Genomic DNA, 10,172 nt, shown 5'->3' with positions numbered 1-10,172 from the left:
AACGAATAACTCTTCTTTGTGTCATTGGTCCAAATTGGTGGTACCATCTATTTGTAATACTTCATTTTGTTCATTATTTACAAACCCATGGGAAGCAAATGCTACATCATTATGTGACAATTATGATTCTTTAGGCCTGATATATTTGGGGTTTTTTACCTTGCCACAATGTTACATATTTGAAGCAACCCCATATGAAAAATTAATGTTATAAAGACATACACAATTTGTTTTCCCAAAAACATTGTGTATGATGCAGGAAGCATGTAAATGGAATCACCATATCTTCTAAGTCAAGTCTAGCCTTGAAAGATTTTTTCACTTCACTGTTTATGTTAAGAATTGAGTGACAAATAATTTTTTTAATATGCATGACATCCAAATTATGTCTCAGTTTCAATGATGACCAATAACTCAACTCAAAGAAAGATTCTTTTCTTCCTCCCATTCAATTCAATTTGAGATCATTTCTTTTTCCTATTGGCATGTGTTTTGCCATGCAACAAATAGGGGGAGCCCATGCAGTTATTTCTCAATGTCCCATCCAAATAATGAACTTGGGGTAGAGGGGGTCATTGAATCTCCAAATTACTATCAAATTTCTTACCCCTTTGCCACTTATTGTCCACAGGTAAAAAATATTGACGACCCATATAACATTCTTTTCTTTCATGTTTCAACTACATAGAGTGTGTTTGACTCATACAAGTTGGGCATGCCAATTTCCCCTTAGTGATCCAACCAGAAAGTAACATGTACAATAGGAAATTATTTATGGTTAAAAAATGTACATCATGCATTGTAAATAACTCTCTTATATATATGTATCATAAGTCTGCATTCCTTCTTCTCATAACTCTTTCAACTCAGCTACCAAAGGATGTGAATAAACATTAATGTCGTTGCTTGGAGACTTGGCCCATAGAGTTAGTAAGCTCATTATATAATAATGATCTTTCATACATTTCTTTGGTGGCCTATTATATGACATAAACACCACATGCCATATCCTATATGATGTACTCGTATTACCAAATGGGTTTAAACAATAGCTTACAAGACCTAGGCATACATTTTGTGAATCTCCAACAAACCATAGGTGCTCTTTGTCAAATTCATACAAAAGTTTTGAATCTGGCAGATGTCTCAACGTATCCATGTCTTCCAATGTCTTATCAGCATGCTACCTCATGTCCTTAGTTGTAATATTTGATGTAAACTGGTGAAGTCGTGGTCTAAGAAATAGCTTAAGGCTTTCTATTAGCTTTAGTTTGTTATTTGATCATATGTATCTCGGCCATTGACATTGTGGATACTTGTCTTCCTTTTCATATTCTTTCCAAAATAAAATACAATCATTTTTACAAGCATGTATCTTCTCATAATGGAATCCCAACTCATGCTAAATGGGTTTTAGCCTCGTAATAGAAACGAGGCAATGGCTCACCACGAGGAAATGTTTCTTTCAGCAGAGAGTATGTTATCCAATGCTTTATTTCTCATTATAGAAGATGTTTTGATATAGGGGAAACGGAGAAGAAACTTTAATTTGAAGAAGTTCTTACAACTAGGATGATAAATGAATAAATTAATTTGTCAAGCCCACTTGGACCACGTCCAGAAACTTCAACATGACCACTGGACCTTGGTTGATAGCCATTGAGAAAGGTTTGTTCAACTTGTACATCTTGGATGAGATCATGGATACCACCGTGTACACCACGTTCACCTCTCGTTTGATAATCAGCCCGAGTTGTACCATAATGTGTTTGATGAGTTTCCTAATAGGTATTGAGTTCCCCCCATGAAACGTCGACTAGGTATTACTTGACAACATCCCATTGACATACATTTCCAAAAACCTTTGTTAGCACACTCTATATGAGCAACACATCTTATTATCTGACCCTATCAAAGATTTGGTGTACCCCTACAAATAAAAGCCATCGCCCTTCATTAAATTCTTCAATCAAACAATCTTCATCTAACCCTTGCTCATTTTCTCATAAACACCAATGTATTATTAACACAAAGTAGCCATCAATAACCTCATATATGAGAGAAGACTCTACTTTAAGATCCCTAGTTCTAGATGGGAGAGGTCCCACATCGCGGCTCCCATCCAACTTCATTGTTCAATTGAGTTCATGACTCCACATCGCCATCCAGGACTCACTATTACCTGGTTATAATTTAAGACACTTTCCAAAATTCTGGTCGCATCTCCCTACACTCCTCATACTATACTGACATGATTAGTTGACATGCAGGCACCACACTCTGTCACCAGAGTAGAATGCTCGAGGAAATCTAGGAGATTCATCTAAAATGCATCTACTATGGTCTCAAACTACAACACTAACAATAACAAACAAACTAATGAGTCCCGAACTATCCTACATGATAATTCAAGAGTCGTACAAGTATATTTAGTTCATGGATAGATTGTTTATCGTAATGAATATCCCAAACTTTGCACAAGACTAACTTATACGTGACGATCTCTTGAACAACGAAAAACTCATATTGCTAAATGTTAAGATGGTGAGATTTAGGGCGCGTTTAATGAACCCTATCTTCTTACACCAATGTGACTTTTTTATTGTAATTCTCCAACTATCTAAGCTAAAGTTCAACTGAGCATTTTACATATTATGTATAATCTTATAAATTATTATTTATTTTGTAGTTATTTTGTGTATTATGTTTGGAGTTGTTGCGTGTTATTACTTGTATCATTTGTTTCACATTAGGCTTCGTATTAGTTTCAAATTGCAAAAAATTAAATTCTTATTATGCTCTTTTTTTACATATTATGCTCATTTTTTTGTTAATACATATTGTTCTGTTCTTATTTTTTAATGGTTATTCATATTATTGTTATAATTAGACTCAATCAAACATAAGGTCCTACGATTCGCTCCTCGACTACCCAACCTAGTAATCGATGCAATAAAAGAAAAATTGACACCGTTGTAATTCATCCTACTGCATATAAACAATAATCCATTAGATCCCCTCTCCTTCACGAAGGAAAATTATCTCCTCACCACATGGACACCATTCTATAGCACTTGAATATATCAAGATATAACGGATAATATACACATGTGAAAGTAAAACATGTTATAATAAATCATAAAAGCAAGTAAAACATAATTATAATAAATCATATATACCCTTATGGTTTGGGCTTTAGGGTTTAGGCTTCAGTGTTTTGGATTTTTTAACGATTTTTAGGGTTTAGGGTTCAAAAAAATTACTATAAGTATTTCATGGCAAGGGGTCTAACTTCAATACTAGGGTTGGGTGCGACCAATGTTGGCTAGACTTTAGTCCAAGTTCGATTCCCTATTTATATTAGGGGTTTTTAACGTTTCCTAGGATACAGCTTACAGGGGCTCTAATGAGATTGTAGTCATGTTATTTATCCAGAAGGGACCATTTGTGCCACCAAATGATAACAAATAGTAAAAAAAAAAACTTTTTTTAACTAAATTTCCTTAGTAGAAGTTACCTTTTGACTGATCTTCATGCTTTTCGGTTGCCATCAATGGAAACCTCGTAAAATTAATTCATGCCCAACACCATAAAGCCATAAATATTTTACCTTTAATACCATCAATTTTAAAAGTTTTACATCGTTAGGTTATTGAGGACTTATATTTCTTTGGTGGTCACCAAACACCATAAAGCCCCACCCCCCCTTCATTTCCTCTCTATCGAACAAAGAGATCCTCTCTCCCCCTTCATGTCCTCTCTATCGAACATAGATATCCTCTCCTAATGGGCCTATGGTAAGGGAAGACCTCCTCCTCCTTTTCTCCATATTCAAATTTAGCTATGTTCATAAAGATGAAGATTTGAATGTTCATATTTGGACTTATGGTATGGATGAAATCTGTATATGAAAATTTCCAAAATAAAAACAAATCTCAAACAGCCCATTTGCTTTGTTAATTTGAATTCAAAAATTGAGACGTTAAAAGAATTCAGTTGCTAATAAATTGCAACCTTCCATTAAAAGGCGCTCATTAATGTAAATATCATGCGGGTGAACCTGGATGAAATCAGTGCCTCTTCATCTATTATAAATACCTGAACTTTGCTTCTCTTCTATGTCCATCGCGAGGTTCCTGCGCAAGCGTTTTCTTTTCCGATGCATTGCGATGTCTGGTAAACATCTTCTTTTCTTCCATGATTTTTTTTTTTTATCGTTTTTGTTTCTTGCAGTTTTTTGTTTAAACAATCTTATGACTCTTTTTGTTCTTCGTTGTAGTCTCCAAAAACTCAACAGAAAACGAGGTGGTTCAGGGACGCCCAATGCGTACTTTGAACCTTCAACCAGATCAAGAAATCCTCATACCAGAAGAAGAGTCGGGTATTGTTTTACTGCATAAATCTACGAAATTTAATTCTTTACGTTCTTTTCTGCATTCACAATATTTGAAATTTTATCATTTTTTTTTCCCTTCCAGGCACAGGTTCTCTCTCTTTGGTGAAACCAGTGTTATAGAATCCCTTCTTCCCTTCGTTTGGGACCCCTCGGTTTGGTTATATTTTGGAGGGATCACCGAATGGGAAGGAAAACAAGCTGGTCACTCATCCAATTTGGTGCAGAAGAAAGTACCTCAGAGAGGAGTATACAGGCGGTCGGTGAGACACTGGGGTTATAGGAACGATGGAAGAAGATACTGAAACCAGTGATGCTCATTTCAAGATCGCCTCGCCTGTGTCCCCCGCCGACTCCGCTAGACCATGCAGTTTTTTAACGGCTCTGGCCCAGCCAGATGTATGCTTCCCGATCACTTCCGGTAGATCAGCTCCGTGTTGCTTCTCCGGAAGCAAGGTTTGGGAACGACCTCATGGTCGCAACGGAATCGACGATAGAGCTCACTTCAACTCCGAAGATGCATTACTTCCGCAGATGAACCAGACAGCCAGATCGCACGTTCCGGTGGATCAGCTCCGTGCTGCTGCTCCGGAAGCAAGGTTTGGGAACGACAACCTCATGGTCGCAACGGAATCGACGAGAGAGCTCTCTTCAATTCAGAAGATGCATTACTTCCGCAGATGAACCAGACAGCCAGATCGATAACTTTTTTAATTTAAAAATTTAGTCATTTTCTATTTAACCGGCGGTCATTTCACCGGCTGAGTCACTGACATTAGTGAAAGCATCACTTATTTTCTCTTCAAAGTGAAAGACTAGCAGCCGCCCCTCTATTTAAATAACACCAATAATCGAATAGCTACGGAAGTTTAATACATCAACAGCTCTTATGTTCCAGATTAGAGCTATTAAGGCAACTGGCGAGGAGCCAGATGTATCAAGGGGCGTCTCAGAGACAACTCCACGGTTAACTCAGTCGGCGAATCTCTGTTGAATGGACTTGCTAAAATTAGTTCAGAAGGATTTGAATGCCTTGGAGGGCAAGAAGTTGGGTACTTTATAGAGCTACAAAGGGGAGAAGGACAAAAAGACCTACGCTGGCCAAAACCAAACGAAGCTACCTGTAGCTCTATCCAATCTTGAATGGGGAGAGAAAATCGTATAAATGGTCAGTTGCAGATAAGAAATACAGATTGAAAAGGTGTCACCTGTAAATATGTTGAGTTATAAATTGAAACAGATCTGAAATACAGAAATATCGAAGGTCACTTTTAAAGCACATAACAATAGGAAAGCTGAAACAAATAAAGTTCAAATGAATTGGGGCGCATTACCAAAGAAAACTTCATCTTCATTTGAATTTTCAGAAGCCTTTTAGCTGCATAATAGTTGACTACCAGTTCTTTAGGTGTCAAATACTGAGTCATAGGAGAAAACCACCTTGGATCAGGGATCATTTCCTTTTCCTATTGGCATGTGTTTTGTCATACAACACATAGGGGAACTCATGCAGTTCTCTCTCAATGTCACGTCCAAATAATGAACCTGGGGGAGGGGGGTTGAAGCTCCAGATTACCATCAAATTTCTTATCCCTACGCAACTTATTGTCCACTGGTGAAAAATGCTGACGACCCATATAACATTCTTTTATTCCTTCTTTCAATTGCATTGAGTGTGTTTGTCTCATACACGTTGGGCATGCCAATTTCCCCCTAGTGCTCCAACCAGAATGTAACCTGTGTGATAGAAAATTATTTATGGTTCACAAAAGTACATCAAGCATTGTGAATACCTCTCTTATATATGTATCATAAGTCTGTTGTCTTTCTTCTCATAACTCTTTCAACTCATCCACCAAAGGACATAAATAAAAATCAATATCATTGCCTAGAGACTTGGGCCATCGAATTAGTAAGCTCATTATTTAATAATGATCTTTCATACATTTCCATGGGGGCAGATTATATGACATCAACACCACATGCGATATGCTATATGATGTACTCATATTTCCAAATGGGCTAAAACCATCACTTACAAGACCTAGGCATACATTTTTGTGAATCTCCAACTAACCATAGGTGCTCTTTTGAATCTGGCGGATGTCACAACGTATCCATGTCTTCCGATGTCTTCTCGGCATGGCACCTCATGTCCTTAGTTGTAATATTTGATGTAAACAATTGTTGAAGTCGTGGTCTAAGAAATAGCGTAAGACTTTCTGTGGGTCTTGCTTCAATTTATTATTTGACCGTACGTATCTCGGGTCATGACACTGGATACTTCTATCTTTTCATATTCCTTCCAAAACAAAATAAAATCTTTTTTACTAGTATGTATCTTCTCATAATGGAATCCCAACTCAAGCAAAAGGGTTTTAACCTCATAATAGATATGAGGCAGTGGCTCACCATGGGGAAATGCTTCTTTCAGTAGAGAAAGTATGTTATCCAATGTTTTATTTCTCATGATGGAAGATGTTTTGATATAAGGTAAATGGATAAAAAACTTTAACTTGAAGAATTTCACACAACTTGGATAAAAAACGAGTAAATTTGTCAAGCCCACTTGGACCACGTCCAAAGACTTCAGCATGACCACTAGACCTTGGTTGATAGCCATTGAGAAAGATTTGTCCAGCTTGTACATTTTGGGTGAGATCACGGATACCACTATGTATACCAACATTCACCACTTGTTTGATGATCAGCCCGAGTTGTACCATAATGCCTTTGATGAGTTTCCTCATAGGTGTTGAGTTTCCCCCCATGAAATGTCCATCAAGTATAACTTTACAACATCCCATTGACATACAAGTGGTCCCTTATTTGGCATACATTCCAAAAAACTTTGTTAGCACACACTTTGTATGAACGACACATCTTATTATCTGATCCTATCAAAGCTTTGTTTTACACCTACCAACAAAAGCCATCACCCTTCATTAAATTCTTCATTCAAGTGTTCGTTGCAAACAATCATCATCTAACTCTTATCCATTTTCTCTTAAACACCAATATATCATTTACACAAAGTAACCATCAATAACAACCTCATATATGAAAGAAGACTCTACTTTAAGACCCCAAGTTCTAGATGGGAGAGGTCTCACACTGGGGCTCTCATCCAACTTCATTGTTCACTTGAGGTCATGAATCTATATTGCCATCTAGGACATCGAAAAACTCATATTGATATATATAAAGATGGTGAGATTTAGGACGCGTTTAATGAACCCTATCTTCTTACACCCACATGACTTTTTTTATTGTAATTTGCCAACTATCTAAGCTAAAGTGTGACTAAATATTTTACATATTTTGTGTAATCTTATGAATTATTACTTATTTTGTAGTTTGGTTTTCGTTGAATTATTTGTTGAGTATTATATTTGGAATTGACTAAGCATTTGTTTCATATTATGCTTTGTATTAGTTTCGTTTTTCAAAACATTAAATTCATATTATTTTCTCTTTTTGTTCATACAAATTATTGTGCTCTTTATATGCTTGTCTTATTTTTTAAATTGTTATTCATATTATTGTTAAAATTAGACTCTATCAAACTTAAGGTCCTACGACTCTTTCTTCAACGTCCCAACCTAGTAATCAATGCAATAAAAGAAAAATTGACACCGTTGTAATTCATCTTGCCGCACATAAACATTATTCCATTAGATCCCCCCTCCATGATGGAAAATTATTTCCTCGCCACACGGACATCATTCCATAGTACTTTAATATATCAAGATATAACGGATAATATACACAAGTGAAAGTAAAACATGTTATAATAAATCATAAACAAAGTAAAAACAAGTAAACAACATATATGGCCTTATGGTTTGGGCTTTAAGGTTTAGGCTTCAGAGTTTAGATTTTTTTAACAATTTTTTAGGGTTTAGGGTTCTAAAAAATTACTGTAAGTATTTCATGGTAAGGGGTCTAACTTCAATACTAGGGTTGGGTACGACTAATGTTGGCCAGACTTGAGTCCAAGCTCGGTTCCCTATTTATATTAAGGGTTTTTAACGTTTCCTAGGATATAGCCTACAGGGGCTCTAATGAGATTGTAGTCATGTTATTTCTCCAGAAGGGACCATTTGTGCCACCAAATGATAACAAATAGTACAAAAAAATTAAGTAAATTTCCATTAGAAAAAGTTTCTTTTTTACTGATCTTCATGCTTTTCGGTTACCATCAATGAAAACCTCATAAAATTAATTCTGTTGTGCGTGCCCAACACCATAAAGCCATAAATATTTTTACTATAATAGCATCTATTTTAAAAGTTTTACATCTTTTAAAAATACAATCATTAGGTTATCGAGGAGTTATAGGGTTTATACGTCTTTAGTGGTCCCCTAACATCATAAAGCCACTCACCAAAGTGAGGAGACGATGAGGGCCCCCTCGCCCTTTCATTTCCTCTCCTAATGGGCCTATGGTAAGGGGAGACCTCCTCCTCCTTCTCTCATGTCTCCATATTCAAATTTAACTATGTTCATAAAGATGAAGATTGAATGTTCATATTTGGAATTATGGTATCGATGAAATCAATATATGAAAAATGGAGACGTTAAAAGAATTCAATTGCTAATAAATTGCAACCTTCCATTAAAAGGCCCTCATTTATGTAAATATCATGCGGGTGAACCTGGATGAAATCTTCAAAATACTAAGCGATTTTATGTAAATTAATGAGCCAGATATCAGTGCCTCTTCATCTATTATAAATACCTGAACTTTGCTTCTCTTCTATGTCCATCGCAAGGTTCCTGTGCAAGCGTTTTCTTTTCCGATGCACTGCGATGTCTGGTAAACATCTTCTTTTCTTCCATGATTTTTTTTCGTTTGTGTTTGTTGCAGTTCTTGTTTAAACATCTGACCACTCTTTTTGTTCTTCATTGTAGTCTCCAAAAACTCAACAGAAAGCGAGGTGGTTCAGGGACACCCAATGTGTACTTTGAACCTTCAACCAGATCAAGAAATCCTCAAACCAGAAGAAATCACTCATCCAATTCGGTGCACAAGAAAGTACCACAGAGAGGAGTATACAGGTGCTTTGTGAGACTGAGATTACAGGATCGATGGAAGAAGTTACTGAATCCAGTGATGCGCATTTCAAGATCGTCTTGCCAGTGACCATTAGGCCACTGGCCGTCTGCTGTTGTGTATATAGGAAATTATAAATTTATTTCCTCTTACAGTTTTTATGCATATTTTGGCTTATATGTAAATGCATGAAATTAAAGTTATGCATAATATTATAGTTTTTAATTATGCTTATCTTATGAGCATATTTGGTGCATAATGATAACATTTTAGTGTAAGTTACAATTATGCAATTCATGCTATTCTCATATATTTATGAGATTTAATGTCTAGTGATCCATATAATTTTTATTAATTAGAGAGTAGCCACATCATCTTTAATTTAATAAAAATTATATATTATGATTAGGATCACATAAAGAATATTAAACATTAATTGTAACTAATTTTATTTGATATAATAAATTTTATCCCACAGGAATTTTTATTATATTTGAGTTTATTAGTTAGGATAAAATATCAAGTTATTCATAATTTACCCACAGGGATTATGAATTCATAAACAATTTGATAGTTTTATCATAAAGAAAAATTAGAAATTAATTGTAATTAATTATACTTAATATAATAAATTTTATCCCACAAGAATTTTTTATTATATTTGAGTATATTAATTAGGATAAAATATCAAATTATTCATAATTTACCCACAAGAATTATGAA

The 10,172-nt window shown here is 35.5% G+C and overlaps 1 long non-coding RNA gene across 1 annotated transcript; it reads left to right on the top strand.

Annotated features, from left to right (window-relative positions):
• The first annotated feature begins 4,128 nt into the window (after nt 1-4,128).
• On the top strand, nt 4,129-5,200 carry LOC137943481 (uncharacterized). Its single transcript, XR_011110750.1, has 3 exons — nt 4,129-4,176; nt 4,280-4,381; nt 4,479-5,200. It is a non-coding gene; the product is annotated as an uncharacterized lncRNA (long non-coding RNA).
• Nucleotides 5,201-10,172: the final 4,972 nt, after the last annotated feature.

Source organism: Aristolochia californica, unplaced genomic scaffold (genome assembly GCF_029961685.1).
Source record: "Aristolochia californica isolate CCGP_79_NKW_82.1479 unplaced genomic scaffold, dmAriCali1.0.hap1 SCAF_11, whole genome shotgun sequence".
Taxonomy (NCBI): Eukaryota; Viridiplantae; Streptophyta; class Magnoliopsida; order Piperales; family Aristolochiaceae; genus Aristolochia; species Aristolochia californica.
This window is presented reverse-complemented; position numbering and strand designations above follow the sequence as displayed.